The sequence below is a fragment of the Microtus oregoni genome, unplaced genomic scaffold (genome assembly GCF_018167655.1).
Source record: "Microtus oregoni isolate MIOR12 unplaced genomic scaffold, Mior012 000046F_ref0000063, whole genome shotgun sequence".
Classification (NCBI taxonomy): Eukaryota; Metazoa; Chordata; class Mammalia; order Rodentia; family Cricetidae; genus Microtus; species Microtus oregoni.
This window is the reverse complement of record NW_024543220.1, coordinates 11621012-11638442: the sequence shown is the minus strand read 5'-3', so window position 1 is coordinate 11638442 and position 17431 is coordinate 11621012.

Here is a 17431-nt window from a genome sequence, read left to right as displayed (position 1 = left end):
TTTTATTTGTTTATTTAAAATCTTCATTGTTCTCATGGATTTATGCACAGTAAAACAGCTTTACCAGCTCTTAAAACCCCAAATCTGTATTCTTGCTTAAACAAACAAACAAACAAACAAACAAAAAACCATTGTAGCTCTCTATTCCCAGGAAATGAGATTTGCTGGCCCCAGCCACACCTGTGACGCCATTGCCCTGAAAAATGCTTGCAGCACCAACACATTAAAAATGAATTTATATGACAAGAGGAAAAACACTATAAATGTCTTCATTGCTTTTCCTTTCCCTTGAGATTCAGTCTAACTCTGTATCCCTGAGTGACCTTGAACTCACAGTAATCTTCCCACAGGCAGAAATTACCAGCGTGAGCCATCACACCATGCTTTTAGATGTCAGCAGTGGCTCTAACCCACTCCTCTAGGGGAGCTCCCTGAGCTTTCAAAGACCGTATGGCTTTCTGACATTCTCTATTGGCATTTTCAAAAGCCAAAGACTCAAGCACCATTTGTGAATATGCTTTCTTTTTAACCAACCAGAACATTTCTTCACAAATATTGTTTCTGCTATTCCCTGTGGACATACAATGAAAATGGCGTCTTTGTAGTCACTGTCGAATTAGGAATTAAAGCTGGCTTTGGAGTTGGAGTGTGGCTCTCTCCTTCTCTAAACCCAAGCATATCTTTCTATATATATTTATATATAAATCTTTTTGTCCTATATTAATAGCCATATAGAGTACTGACTAATTCTAGGAAAACATTTAATCTATCTTCCTGTACATGATTTTGGGTTTGAGTCTTTGTCAGTTTTCTGTCAGATAACCATGAGCATGCCTAACAGCAATCTTTGAAGTTTCCAAAAGAAGGATGGGGGCCCACAATGACGATTCCTCCAGAACTATGATAACACCACTAAAATGACAAACACCACCTAAAGATTGCCTTTGGATTATAGACTGCTCAGAACAATTTTGTGGTGGCTAGCTGAGATGATGCAGCCTAACAGACTTCTCTAGTGAGGACTTGAAGCCCTGTACTTTCCCATTATGGATAGACTCTACCAGGACTTGACAATCCAAATTTTTGTTTTCAGGATCCCCTAAAGACACTGTTGTCCCCAAACAGCAGGAAGTATATTTAAGTACACAATGCCCACATTCCCAAGAGGTGGAGTGCGTGGTTTTTGGTCGTTCAGTGGGCTATGGATATTTGTCATTGTTTAGGGAGTTGGTTAAAAGTTGTTATTGGTTGTGACCCAGAGGAAAATTGAACAAAGGAGATTAGATTCAGAGTTCTTGTTTTGAAAAGAAAAAAGGGGATACATATATGATAGGATAAAAGGGTTGATTATTGAATTTACTCTAAAAAGAAAAAAGAAAAGATTTAGTAGATATGATAAAATAAAAAGGTAGATATTAAATCCACTTTTAAAAAGCAACTACTAGCTCAAAATATTTTGTATTGGATTGAAATTTTGTATATATTGATGCAATTTGAGATTAATCTTATTAAAACTTAATGTACGTACATTTCTCACTGTACCTATATAGTTCATTTAACAATGTAAAGCAAATTTCTAGTCATTGACATTTATTATTAGTAACTGTTTAGGATAACAAGGAAATGCAGGTTAGTAACTAGTCATTATTACAATAGAACTTGTAGTCACATTAGACAGGTATTCAAGATTAAGCAGAGATACATTTTAAATAGACATCTCATCTTCAAACACTTCATAGGTCTATAGGATATGTCATTTAAGATGTTTTAATAACATAGGTTTTCTTTTTTAGGACAATGAGACATGTCTGCTCCTAGCAACACCAATCTACTTCAGAGAAGATAATGGCATCAAAGAAATCCCACGTAGAATTTACTTTCTTTGTGGCAAAAGTAAGCCACTGGGCAAGAAAATGCCCTTGCCTTGACTCCTGACCATATGCTGTGCTAACTGGACAAGCAGGACACAAAAGAGAGTGACCAACAAACACTGTCAACACAAGGAGGGGCAGCCCTTCAGACTGTCCTGCTTCACAGAAAGCCTGTCAGATAAGCTAGGCCTGTAGGCTGAAGATGGCTGCCCCGATGCTGTAGAGGAACTCTGTGTGTCTGTCCAGGCAGCCAGCTGTTTCTGTCATTTCTCACATTTTTTAGAAGTCGCTTGCATGTACTTCCTGCTTACTCAGTTAGTATTTCCTTCTCGGGTCTCTGAGGGAGTTGAAGGCAAGACAGTTACAGTTACAGTTTTCCTTGTTTCTAATGGAATACTCTGGGCTCAAAGGGAGTCCACAGCATGGAGAAGCTAGGACTCTTCTGTCTGAGGGTCAGGGAGGGGAAGACCGCTCATACGCTCTTTGTTGTTCTCACCCTGCTGTTCTCTCTCAAGTTTTAGTACTTTTTTGTTCTGTCCCTTGGGACTTTTTACAGTTTACATATCCAACAGACTCTCTCAGCCAATTCAGGGTTCACAAAAGGGCTACAATCCATTTTTTTTTATTTTTAAAAATTTATCTATCTATCTATCTATCTATCTATCTATCTATCTATTTATGGTTTTTCAAGACAGGGTTCCTCTGTAGCTTCGAATCCTGCCCTATAACTATCTCTTGTAGACCAGGCTGGCCTCGAACTCACAGAGATCCCCCTGCCTCTGTCTCCTAAGTGCTGGAATTAAAGGCGTGCGCCACCACTGCCAAGCTGCTATGTTTTAAAATGTTTTAAGAACTTAGACTTTTCTCAACAGTAAGACATATCTGCTTCTGGCCACACCAATCACTTCAGAGAGGATGATAGGCATTGAAGAATCTCGATATGGAATTTGTCTTTGGTATGACAAGGCTAGCCATTTGGGCATAAAACTGTGCTTACCTGGACTGCTTGATGTTATGCTGTATGAACTGAACATGTAGGACCCACAGAAAAATGACTGCTGAACTTGCCAAAAGATGGGGTAGTCATTCAGGGTTCCTGCTTCACAGAAGGAACTGACAGACATTCTGCAGGACACAACTGATGAACTTTGCCATTGCAAGGCAGAACAGATCTTCAAATTCCCTGCTTCACTGAAAAGTCTGTCACATACTATGTGCCTGTAGGCTGAAGATGGATGCCCCAAGGTTACAAAAGACCTTTGGGTGACTGTCCAGGCAGCAAGATGTCTCTCTCAATTCTAGAACTTTGGATTTTGCTTATAATAGGCTTTCTGTTTATTTAGGTAAAATTATATCCTTTGATGGAGTTGAAGACAGACAGTTATAGTTACAGTTTTCCCTAGTTAGGATAAAAGATAAATTCGATATGAAACTTTAGACTCACAAACAAATATTTTAACAGTAATTCTTGTTTGGTACCTCTTTTGTTATATGTAATTTTCCTATGTTAAAGTAAAAACCTTTCTTTTTATCTAGACAGAAAAGGAGGGGATGATGTGGGATTGCCCTCAGTATGCTATGAATATGTTTTATTACCATTGGTTAATAATAAAAGCCGCTTTGGTCTATAGCAGAGCAGAATATAGGTAGGTGGGGGAAACTGAACTAAATGCAGGGAGAAAGAAAGCAGAGTCAGGCAGATGCCATGTTGCTGATGAAGGAGAAAGATGCCGGAGCCTTAGTGGAAAGCCACAGCCTTATGGCAATACACAGATTAATAGCAATGGGTTAGTTTAAGGTGTCAGAGTTAGCTAATAAAAAGTCTGAGTTAATTGTCCAGAGATTATGTAATTAATATTAAGTTCCAGAATGGTTATTTCATAAGCCACTGCAGGACCTAGTGAGCAGGACCCGGTAGGTGGAGAGACACAGATCCAGGGGGACCAGCGGAATGGAGAACACTTGTAGATACACTCAACCTCCCAAGTGCTGGGATAAAGGTGTGCGCCACAACTGCCAGCCTATTCTTGTAACTTTATTTACCAAGTGACTTCAGAATCAAGCAGATCTCCTGAGCTACAAGAGCTGCCCTCCATATTCTTACTTCTCTGTTCCCCAGTTGCAGTAACCCACTCCCCAATGGCTCTCTGCCCCCACCTTCCTTTTCGTGGGGTCTGCACTTCTCCATGAGTCACCAAACTCTTTCTCCTTGTCTGGGTTTGAGACCTTCACTTCACAGTTTCCAGAACTTTCAGACTTTCAGGTCTGAAACTGGTCTAATTTCTGCCTAATCCTATATCACTGGTGAGTGTGTGTGTTTTTGTGTGTGTATGTGTGTTTTGTGTATGTATGTGTTTTGTGTGCACGTGTATGTGTGGTGTGATGTTTGTGGTGTGTGTGTTTTGCATGTTTGTGGTATGTGTGTATGTGTTTTGTGTGTGTGTGTGGTGTCTATATGTGTAGTAAGTGTGGTGTGTATGTATGGTGTGTGTGGTGTGTTCAATTTGTGTATGTATGTGTGGTGTCTGTGTAATATGTGCAGTGTGTGTATGTATAGTATGTGTAATATGAGGATGTGTGTCTGTGGTGTGTATGTTTTTTGTGTGTATGTGTGTTGGGTGTGAGGTGCGTATGGTGTGTTGTGTATGTGTGGTATGTATGGTATGTGTTGTGTTGTGTGTGTGATTTTTCCACCATTGCGTCTCCTCTAAGAAGATCTTTCTACCCTGTCAGAGAAGATCTGTGCTATTTCCCACATGGTCTCACCTGGCTTTGGACACCGTTTTTTCCCTATCTGACCACAGGTGTCAAGGTCTTCATTTCTGTCTCCATCTTCTTGTTGAACTGTTAGTAAAAAGTTATTAATAGCTTCTGTCTTAGTCACCTAGTGTCTGTGTGACTGCAGCGGTAGGCCTGTCTTACACTTCCTCATTGATGGTATGTATTAATTTCTTATTTCATAGGAGGCTAATTTTATTAGTCTCTTCAAAGAACCATATCTAGCTTAAATTTTTATTCTTCTCTACTTTTCAGTTTTCTTTTATAATTTTTGCTCTATTTTTTAATATTTCTTCTTTTTATCTTCTTTTGCTTTCCCTAGGTTTAACTTGCTTCTTTTTTTAAGCTTCTCATGGAAAAAAGACACATTGTTAATTCTAAACACCTCTTCTGCACCAATATACACATTTATATAAATTATTTCTCCATAAAGAGTACTTTTGGAGTACTAGATTCTGATCACTTTGACGTGTTGTTCATTTAACTCCATTCTCAATTCCACTGCACTCAGGGTTTGTGTTCTGAGGTTGACAAGGAATGCAGGCTGTCAGGGTCAGCATAGGTGGGAGAAATACTATGATGTTTGACTTAACATATTCACAGGGTGACATCCTTCACCCCAGCAAAGCACACGGATGCACGATAGAACCTGGAGGAGAAACTGCAGGGACCTGAGGGTAATGGATAGAGAGAAAATCATCTTTGCAACAGTGACCTTCCAGTCCGCTGTGGTGGCACACAGCTTTAATCCCAGCACCCGGTAGGCAATGACAGGTGGATGGATCTCTGTGAGTCTGAGGCCAGTGAGGTCTACACAGTGAGTTCCAGAACAGCCAGAGCTACATGGTGAGAACCTGTATCAAAAATATAACCTTTCGGTGCTGGAGAGATGTCTCAGTGGTTAAGAGCACAGGCTGGTCTTCCATAAGTCCTGAGTTCAATTCCCAGCAACCACATGGTGGCTCACAACCATCTGTAATGAGATCTGGCGCCCCCTTCTGGCATGAGGGCACACTTGGAGGCAGAATGTGGAATACATAATAAATAAGTCTTTAAAAATATATATAACCTTTCCTTTCTGAATAGGGTCGTTGTGGAAACAAGTCTGTGATCTCCCCAGCTGTGCTGTCTTCTGTTGCTGTGGGATCTGAGAGCAAATTGGGCGGGGAATATCTTGGGGAAGCACTGATCTAGGGAGTGAAGTAATGGCTTCAAGAAGTAAGACTTCGAGAATCATGGTTTTAAAGAGAAAAAGGAAGTCAGTGGGGAAAATTAATTATTTCCAGAAACAAGAATCGAAATTGGAGGACGTCGACTTCCCCACATAGTTAATGAAACGATACTGCTCTGCAGAAACACTAGAGGGCGACCTTGAGCTAAGAAACCCAGAAAGCCTTGGCTGTTCTTGTCCTAATAAGGGAAAATAGAATTAGAATATAGAGCTATAGGTATGATCACTCAAAGCTGTTATTAACTGGTGCATATCGTCTTCAAGACTACGGACAAGAAGAGGAGCCATGGCCACAGCAGCGAGGCCAGAGTGAATCATGCATGCATTCATTGTTCAAAGGAAAATTCAAATTAAAAATTAGAAACCCAGCAATTAAGTGCATAGAAAACAGGAAGACACAAAAATGAAAGTTAACTGGACGGGGAAAAGAAAATGACAAAATCGTAAAAGAAAACTTAGTCACAAATGGGTGATATACCAAAATAAATAAAAAACACACTAAAGGGCTTTACAAAAATGGCATCAAACAGTCAAGAAAACGACTATGGAACAAAATATTCCTTGATTAGATTTCGAAGACAGGGGACACTCCAGTCTCTCATGGTCCTTAACCTGACAGGGAAGGCCAGTCCTCCCACACAGGCCAGCACCCCTCCCCCATCCTCACCCTTCTAGTCCTGGGAGGGCGTGGCTCTGCTCTAGGGAGTCTCGGATCCTCTCCCCTGAGTGGTCCTTCTGCAGATGGGAGTTTCACCAGTTTCCTGCTGGTCCCTGGAAGTTTAGAAGCTTTCTGCTCTTTCTTATTCCCAGTTACAGTTGTAACCAGAGTTTCTGAAGAAGTACTGTGGTCCTTTGCTTTTGCTTTTGTTTCTTTCCCCCACTGCTGGGAATCGTCCTAGTCAGGGTTACTATTGCTGTGAGGAAACGCCATGACCAAACAGTCTGGGGAGGAAAGGGTTGATCTGCCTTATGCTTCCACATCACTGTTCATCATCACAGGAGGTCAGCACAGGAACTGAAGCAGGGCAGGAATCTGGGGGCAGGGGCTGAGGCAGAGGCCTTGGAGGGGAGCAGCTCACTGGGTTGCTCATCATGAATCATTCAGCCTGCTTTCTTACAGAACCCAGGACCATCAGCCAGGGATGGCCCCACCCACACTAGACTGGGCCCATCAATCACTAGTTAGGAAAATGCTCTACAGTCAGATCTCATGGAGGCCTTTTCTCAGTTAAGGTTCCCTCATCTCAGATGACTCCAGCTGTGTCAAGTTAACACAGAATTAGTCAGCACAGGAATCAAACTCCAGGGCTTGAGCATGCTAGGGAAGCACTCGACCACTGAGCCACATCAACAGCTTGAAAACAGAAAGAGAGGGAAGAGAGAGACAGAGAGAGACTATGGGTGTTTAGTAGAATTAGTAATTTCACGGGGAGACAGAGGGACAAGGCAGAGAGAGGAGCCAGGGCAGAAGCTGTGAGAGGCAGATGGCAGATGGTGAGGACAGAGACCGCTAACGAGGTGTTTTCCTAAACCTCAGAATCCACATGTCCACATGGTCAGACTCCAGTCCTCTTTGGTCTTTGTTTTCACATCAAACTGTGACAAAACACATTACCCCATGGCATTCCCGAGACAGCTACAGCTGTGAGTGTGAAGTGGACCACACACCAGCAGGTGGTCACACTGTGCTGCTGACACTCAGGGCAAGCAGTCCCGTCCCAGGCTCACAGGTCTGGACTGGGAAAGGCGAGCCTCACTGACTGCTCCACCAGGGATCCACTGGACAAAGCTGCTGTGGAGGTGGTTTTGATGCTGCAGAAGCAAAGAAGCGTGAGACAGAGGAGCTTGAGTCTGCTTTAGTGTGACGACCCTGATCTGAGACAGGAGAGTTACACGTTTAAAACCAACGCTTGAGAAAGACCTGAAGCGATGGTTAAAGACACTTTTTGTTCTTGCAGAGAACCTGGGCTGACTTCCCAGCTCCACACAGTGACCCACAGACATCTGTAACTCCAGTCCCAGGATATCTGATACCCCCTGGGTTGCTCAGACACCAGAGGCACACATAGTACACATATATGCAGTCAAACATTCATGCACATGAGATAATACATAAATATAACAGACCAAATTTGAGAAAGTGGTGGTGCACGTCTTTAATCCCAGCACTTGGGAGGCCGAGGCAGCAGGATCTCTGAGTTTGAGGCCAGCCTGGTCTACAGGAAGCAACTGGAGAAGGAGGAGATTCCTCCTCTGGCTTCCATGAGCATCCACACACATGTGACAGTCACTCACACAGACACACGTACATATACACAAATAAAGCATCAATCTTAAAGATTTTTAAAAATATTCTGGAGATTTTGATTGTTTCTTCAAATCTTAGAATGTGACACATCTTCCCTTAGTACCCTATCCCACATATCTGTAATTTCCCAATAACCTCACGTATCTCTTATTTTATACTGCTTTCCCTAGCTGCTCTTCTGGGCTTCTTGCTGGCAGGCTTGGTGACATAGTCTGCTGGAGACAGGTGATGCTGCCTCACCCTCCTCTCTCATTGGCTGGATCAGAAACCACCGCCTGTAAAGCCTCTTTGTCATCAGTGTCTCTATTTCAGCTTCAGTGCTAAGTGTGAGGCCTGAATGGTAGCGTTTTGGAGAAGGGAAACCGCTGTGGAAAGTCCCCTCGTACAATCACATGCCTTCCGGAGTGTCTGCTCTTGTGTCTACAAAATTACATGGTTTCGGGGGAGGCAGTGGGATCAGTAGTAGGACTGGGAGGACACAACCCACTCTACGTCATAATCAGATCATGGACCCTAATCCCAGGGTGGCCTCCATCAGCTGTGGTAGAGGTGAGGATTCAGGGTCACAGCCGCAGTGTGGTTCCCTGTGAGGAAATCTAGGAGACCGTGTAACGGGATGAGACCGGCTCAGAGTCACCGTGTGCTGTTCCAGGTCTCGGTCTAACCAATGAGAAGGCATGGCTCTAGACCCTGTGAGCAGCTGATTCTCACACAGAGTTTCACGGTTTGCTTGGTACTAGAAAAGAGCTGGGGACAGGAGAAACAACTAAAGTCCCCATGTCCCCAAGGAGTCCCGAGGGCTGTGGAGGGCAGGCAAAAATGACTTCTGGTCCAGTCCTTCATCCCACTCAACTTAAAAACAAAACCCAAATCAAATTTGACTTCTTTCTGTCCCGTGTTCTTGGAACTGGGGCCCTGTTCCCAAACCCACAAGTGTCCTTTTGGGACAGACACGTGGACAGGTGAGTTACCAGGCCCTGCAGCCATAGCAGCATCCAGTGTCTCACAGTTGCTGTTTCTCATCTACTGTTTTCCTACTTCTATTGTGGGGAGCGCACCTCTTGCCAGTACCTGCTGTGCACTTACAAATGCTGGCTCCCCGAGTGAGGTAGTTTGACAACCACCATTCCCATGAGGGGAGAGGAAGCCGGGGCAGAAGGGCCAAGAACCTGTGTGGAGTCACACGAGTGAGTGAGGAAACCGCAGTTGGCACCAGGCTGTCTGGTTTCAGAGGACACACATTTACGATCCGCACCATCTGCTGCTGGGCGAATCTTCCATACGACCACGTTCACTACCCACACGAGACAACTGAATGAGTCTGCCTCGGCTTCCCTCTACTTCCCCCACATCCTGCACGGATTCTGTCTTAGAGAATGGAAATCTGCACTGTTGCTGCTGAGTGGGCTCTTTCCTCTCAGGTCCCTAAGGTGACGTCTGTGCAGACAGCTGTGAGGACGGCTCTGTGTCCTCAGTTGTTACAATAGCTGGTATCTGATTAAGTAGTTGTCTAAGGAATACAATCAAATGCTTTATTAGTAAGCATAAACATACAGACATGACTATAAATGTACACACTAATGATTGTACAGGGTGGGGAATCTGAAGTTTTTCTTTTCTTTTTTCTTTTAGATAGGTTCTAATTATGTAGCCCTGGCTGTTCCGGAACTTGCGTAGACCTTGATCTCACAGAGATCCACCTGTCTCTGTCTCCGGAGTGCTGGGATTATAAGAATACCCTGGCAGGCCCAACCATATTACCTTTTATGGACATTCATTGGAAGTGACACCATCTAAAGTTAGTAAAAACTTGTTTTCACATAAAGAATTAACCACAATCAATTTTTGCCAGGGCTGTGTGCAATGCACACACTACCTTGATAGCTTCCCCTTTCTGAAGGGGCTGCTCTCTCTTTCTTTTCCCGTCTCAGTGCTTATGTTTTCCAAATTGATGAGGTTTGGCTCATGTGGAACATGAGCGCTCCTTGAGTGACAGGTGAGGTGAAGGCGTTCTGACAGATGATTCTATGTGAGACGAAGGAGAAAGGCAGATGGCACAAGTCATGGGAAAGGACTGGGATGTGGGTTTAGCAGGTCACATGACACTGAGTGTTGCCGTGGCTACAGTAGACCTTACAGTTTGGAGGAGATGAACAAGTGGAAGATGAATTGATTCCTTGGCTCTGAGAATTCAATGTTTTTGTGGCTGTCAGCTCTCGTGTGCACTCTGGTTTGGGACAATGAGGAGCAACTGGGTTAGAGGAAGGTGTCGCTCAACTCTGCCATTTCTTTCACATTCCTTCTCTAGACAGGTCTTGGAACACTCTGGTCTGCTCAGCATGGCCACAGGCGTCCCAGGGAGGCTCCCTCTTGCCCGTCCTCTGACTGCAGGGCTCTGCCATCACCTCCTTCAGCTCTCAAAAGCTTGAGATATGCACTCGTTTCTTCTCTGCTGCTGTGACAGAAACATTCTGTGCTGGGAGAAAAGAGTTTGTTTTGGCTATGGTCTTAGCAGGACAAAGTCCTTCATGGCAGGACGGCACTGCAGAAGGCAGGAATGGGATAGCATTAGGCAGGGATGCTGGTCAGCAGGAGCAGGAAGCTGTCTGTCTGTTAGGGGCTGTGTGTCCTAGTTTCTGACCCGTATATGAGTGCTTGTCCAATGGGTCTCCAGATGACGTCAAATCCCACAGGTAAAAATCTCACTCGGCAAGGACCAGTGAACTTTGGGACAACACAGAATACTGCTGGGACCACACAGCCTGCGTGCTCTCTCCTCTCTTGTAATATTGATGATTCTCTGGGTGGTTTTAGTGTCATTTTGTCAATCATGCCTGGGACAGATGTGATCATTTCCTGGAAATCCCATTACTTTACAAATATTTTCCCCTAAAATTCTTTAGGAGCTGATGCTTCTCAGGTTTCTCCTCTGGGGACCCCAGCTGTCATTTCAGACCCTGGGAGCTGGTCTAATTCAGTGCTGACAGGATTGGAGGCAGATCACCCCTATTTCTGTAAATGTGTTTTGAATGAGATTTTTGTTCTTGAAAATGTGTGCCTATGTAAATCACTTTTTAGTTTTGTAAAGACAGGATGTACCTGGCTCAATATTTGTCAAAGCTAGCAAAATGATAAGTGTTCTTTTCGGTTTAAAGATATTTTGATGTAAAAGAAAAAAACCATATTTGGCATATTTGTTTTTGCTGGAGGTTAATGTTGGATTGTGGAAAACCATGCTTGCTTTTGATGTATAAATAAAGATGGCTGAAGCTGTTTGGGGCTGACACTTGTGTGGAGCTCATCTGTGGTCGGACACTTCATTTCTTCCCGCCAGCACCCCCTCTCTGACTCAGGGCCTGAACCCAGGCTGCAGCTGGACCATTGCATCCATGTACAGGAAGCGGAGAGAGAAAGAACAGGAAGTGAGGCAAGGTTGTACACCCTCAAAGCCCACCCCCAGTGGCATACTTCCTCCCATAAGGCTCCACCCACTAAACGTTCTGTGACTTTTCCAAACACCACCACTGCTGTAGATAATTGCTCTAACCCATGAGTCGTGGAGCACATATTCAACCACAAGATTAAGGTAGCCGTTAATTTTTCCCCCTAGCCCAGTGCACCCCTGTGATAGACTGTTCTCAGATTTTTTTGTTTGTTTTTCAAGATAGGGTTTCTCTGTAGCTTTGAAGCCTGTCCTGAAACTAGCTCTTGTAGACCAAGTTGTTCTCAGACTCACAGAGATCCGCCTGTCTCTGCCTCCCCAGTGCTGGGATTAGAGGCGTGAGCCGCCACCACCTGGCTCCTCAGATGTTACAACTAGTAAATAGGTTCTAGCCAGACTTCTCTCAGGGTAACAAAGCTGAGTTTTTCATCTGTTTCCTACTAGGGACATGATTGGTGCATGTGTGAACCCAACTTGAAACTGCTTCTCGAGCGCCAGCTGCTCTCAGGCCCCTAACCCAAGCAGTCTGCTCCCCTTCCTTGTTAGAAGCATGAAATCCTAGTACCTGACACCAGCCCCAAGCCTGATGAGATCACACCAATTCCTGTCTGTGGTGTCTGTAAACAAAGGTCTAGGCTGAAAGATTCATTTTCAACGTGAGAAATGCATGGATAATAAAGGTGTAAGAAGCAAAGCCACCCTCCAAGGCTGTGGTGATATGTGCTGGGAAGCACGCTCCCTACACTAGACACTGCGTGTGGCACAGAATCACCACGACAGAAACACACACAGCTCAGCATTCAAGAGAGAAGAGTTAAAGCTACCAGCCACAGCGAGGGAAACCCCAGCTACGGCTGTGAGTGGAAGCTGACACCCATCTTCATGGAGATATCAGGTGAGGATGGGCCACACCAGAAAAGCTAGAATTATTCCCTGAAGCCTGTTCACAAAAGCAAAAGACAATGGTTACATTAATTTAAAATCAATTGTCAGACAAGGCCACCATCAAATTAAATAACTAAAAGTTTTAGTTAATATTGAAAATGAGCTGATAGCTCATCACCTATTACTTTACAAGCTGCTGTGATGATAGACATTCGAGCTTACTTATATCTAACATAGAGTATGATAACATTGCGTATCAGTAAGGAGGGTGGGATGCGGCTCTTGGGCAGAGCATGTGCAAGGGCCTGGGGTGGATTTCCAGCAATGCGGCATGGGCAAACATACACACAAGCTCACATGCACACGTAGACATGCACACTCACACACAATCTCACACAAATGGAGGGCAAGCATGCATGAACACACACACATGCACTCACACACAAGTACAGTCACACACACATGAACACACATGCGCACATGCACACATGTGTATGCACACACACATTCTCACACACAGAGAAAGAAACACACACACTCTCTCTCAAACACACACACACTCACACACACGAGTCACTGTGCACCTTTTCCCATCTATGCATGTGGTGACATAAGACTAAGTTAATATCGGTGGCTGTGGATGTCCTTACACTACAGAAGTCACCAAATGCTGCCAATCATGAGTTGATATACTGTTCTGTTGGTTGTTTAGGTCATAGTCAGGACAGTTTTCTTCTATGTTGTATGGAAATTGTTTCAGAAAAGCACACGACATGTCCTGGAAGGGGGAATTGTTTTTGGAGCCTCTCTACTGTGTCTAATAGTGAGACACCAGGACCACAGCAACTCTAATAAAGGAAAACATTTAATTAGGATGGTTTATTGTTTTAGAGGTTTGGTCTGCTATCATCACGATAAGATATGGTGTCACGCAGGCAGATGTGGTGCTGGAGAAGGAGCTAAGAATTCTATATCTTGATGCACAGGCAGCAGGAAGTGAACTGAGACATAGTTTCTACAACAAAACCACACCTCCTAACAGTGCCACTCTCTATGAGCTTATGAGGGCCAATTACATTCACCTACCACAGACCCAATACCAGAAAAGTCAGCCAGGACCTATGTATAGAGCCAAGCAAGACACCTGCCTGACAGTAACATTACTAGCCAGCACCCAGAATCTTCTAACACTGTTGTTCAACTGTCCAGGATACAGCAAAACGCATGCCCACCAAATAATTAGGAAACTCACAGATTGAATGAGAGAATTAAACTGTACCAACATCAACATGAATCAGATGTTGGAAAATTACAGCAAGACCTTAAAACAGCATCGTGTAATACTTTAGTAAGCAATGACGAGTTCACCCAAAGAGATCAAAACAAAACAACAGCAAGAACCCTCCCCCAGTCTTGCTGAATGATATTACAGACTGAGAGGAATTAAATGGAAATTGCAGAATTCAAATTGAAAACTAATTACTGTGCTCCACAGTTGAGTGAACACGGCAGACAATAGAATGCATGAACTCAGAGAGAGATAATGGGGTTCACTGAGTCATAATGACAAGGAGAAAACAGAGTAAAAGACATGGATAGAACCTTGGAACTCCAGGACACAGGAGACCTATCTCTTTCCCTCTGGAGACCCAGAAGAAGAGGAAAAGGGTGAAGGGCTGAAAAAATACTCAAGGGAATAAATGCTGAGAACTTCATAAATTTGGTGAGACATAATTTTATGGATTTTGGAGCTGAGTAAAACCAGCATCAGGTAAATACATTCCTCAGCGAGGACCTTTAGACACCTAAGAGAGAGGACAAACTTCAAATCGATGACCATGAATTTGTCACCTGAAGCTGCCGAGGCCGGCAGAAGCTGCACACCAGCTTTCGAGTGCTGAAGGTAAGAGCTGTCGTGATGGATTCTACATCTGCCCAGACTGCCCTTCAGGGATGAAGAGGAGACAAACACGTTCTTAGACAAAGGAAACGAGCAAACCTCCCTGGAGTCCGTGCACTGCAGCTCATGCCGTCTCCCACACACCTCCTCCTCCTTCTCACTGTAGGTGCCTCAGTGGCCCTGCGAGCCTCTGACTTGTCTCCTGGCTCACCCCCTATAACCCCCACTACCCATCAGCCTTTGCCTTTCAAACCTTGACTCCCATTGCCAATAATAGGTTTTGAATTATTATCCAGAAGGGTGGATCTCGTTATGGCGTGTTCACACCTGTATGCTTTTGCTGACCCTCCCCCTCATCCCTTTCCCCATCCTCCAGCTCTGCTCCTGCTGGTTGCTGCTCTAGTGGCTCCCATTGCTGACGTGTCACACAATGTCTTAGTTGGGGTTTCTGTGTCTTGCTGTGGTGAAAGACTCTAACCAAAAGTCCATCATCAAAGGAAGTCAGAGCAGGAACCTGGAGGCAGGAGCTGAAGTAGGTGGAACACTGCTTACTGGCCTGTTTCTCATGGCTTACTCCATCTGAATTTTTATATACCTGTGGCTGCCAACACCCAAAATGAACTGGGCCCTCCCACATCAATCATTAATAAAGAAATGCCCCACCATCTTGCCTACAGCCCAATCTTACTTTCTCAGTCAAGTTTTCTCCTCTCAGATGGCTCTAGCTTGTACCAGGTCGACAAGAACCTGGCCAGCACACATGTATTCTACTGCCCTCTTGTACCTTTGCCCCCTTCATCCAAGAACTCCTTTTCCTTTCTAGTGATCTCCCTAGCTTCATAACCTACCTACTACCTCCACATGCAAAAATCAAAATCTAGGATCCTCCTATCAGAGAAAATCTGTGCCACTTGTTTTCCTGTACCCGGGTTATTTCATTTACTATAGTAATTCCCAGGACTACCTATTTCCCTAACTTCATGATCTAAGTTTTCTTTATGGAATATAATGCCATTGTGTCTATGCACCATGTTTTCTTTGTCCATCTGTCATGATGACCATCTGGGCTGCTCCATTTCTTAGCTACTGAGAACAGTGCAGCAATAACCACGGTCTGCAGACGTCTCTGTGGTAGGACTGGATCCTTCCACCAAGAAGTGAGGTAGCTGAGCCATATTGTAGATTTATTTATTTATTTATTTAGATTTTTCAAGACAGGGTTTCTCTGTAGCTTTGGAACCTGTCCTGGAATGTAGGGTTAAGACAGCCCCTTTAGGGGGCGGGGTTTGCCTCGGGCGAATGCCTGCGAATAAATGGGCGTGCAGCTCAGCGGCTCAGCTCTTTTTCCCTCCCTACCTCCTGTACTACGCTGAAACTCAGGTTCTGTAAGTTTATCATTAAAGTGGTAAATATTCTTTGATATCTGCATTGCATTTATTTTGCACGGATACAATTGGCGCCCAATGTGGGGCCCGAACCCACGACCCTGAGATTAAGAGTCTCATGCTCTAGGCAGGGTTCTTTTCTTATCTCCACAGGAAAATATTCATCTCCAAAGAATTTAAGGGACCCTGAATATTTAATTACTGATGGATGGAAAATAGTTACGACCCACTAAACATCAACAATAAAATTCTATACATATTGTAAGTATTGATTTTATATATATATATATATATATATATATATATATATATGTTTTATTGAACACTTCTTTATAAATGTGTAGAGCTGGTTTTGGAGTTGGACTATGGCTCAGTCCCTCTTCAATTCCAAGCCTGTTAATAAGGGATATTTCAGAGTTTCTGTCTCAGGTCAGGAGCCATGACACGGGACAGAATAAGAATAATTTGATACTTGATAAGCTTTCTTTGCCTTTCCTCATATCTTTGTCTATCTTTATATGTCGGTATATGTCCTTGTTGTTAATGTTTAAATTTCCCATAACAAGCAACATATTTTCCTACAGTAATCTTTGAAGTTTCCAGGATGAAGATGGGGCCCCACAACATCAACTCAATCTGGTTTTTATGACGTCATGAATTTTTTTTTTTTAAGCACTAATTTTAGACCTGTTTTTTGGTACCAACTGCAAGAGACAATTTCGTATGATGCACATTTTTGACAACGCTCTGGCCGGACCTTCTCAAAACACTCAGAGACTAGTTATAATTTTCTTAAGTCAAAGGTTAATTTGGGAATTTTACCATCATTTGCTTTCACAGGGGGCCCTAAGAAGAACGTCGCCCCCATGTCAGCTAGAAGCAATCTAAGAGGACGACGTCCCCTCTCCCAACAGAGTTTGCCCACAGGGTTAGGGACATCTTTTAGTGGTTGGTTTAGGGTTGAGGGGATGGGGAGATATTGTATGGAATTAGGGGTATATTAAAAAAAAAAGAGGGGGATTAACTGGTTTGATGGGATGATTGGTATTTGTGACTTACTGTTTTTAGAAAATTATATTGGTACTGTTTCTTGTATATTGATATATTGAATATTGAATGTGAGTGTTCCTACCTCTACTTTTATATAAGAGTATGCTTATATTGTATGGATACATCTATCATATCAAAATGTACATTTCTACCTCTGGTACTATTTATGTAATAACATTGTTTACATTCGATAAGTAATGACATTGTTTACAGGTGAAGATCATTGTCTTCATATATTGCACAGTTGTTTATTCTCTTAGTTTCAAATTAGATAGGTATTGAGAATTATATGTTTGTCATATTTATTTTTAGGATAATCAGATCTTTTAAATACATAGAGATTCTTTTTAGTATAAATAGTATAATCTTCAGCCTCTTTGAAGAGCTGTAGAAAATGGCCTTTAATCTAACCTAGAATTCTGTGCCAATGAGACACAATTACTCCTGGCAACACCACTCTACTCCCGAGAGAACGTTGAGCACCAAAGACACTCCACTGGGAGCTTGTCTTCTTGGCAGAACTGGCCTTTGGGTTAAGAAAAGCCCATACCTCAACTACTGACTAAAATATGAAACAGGAT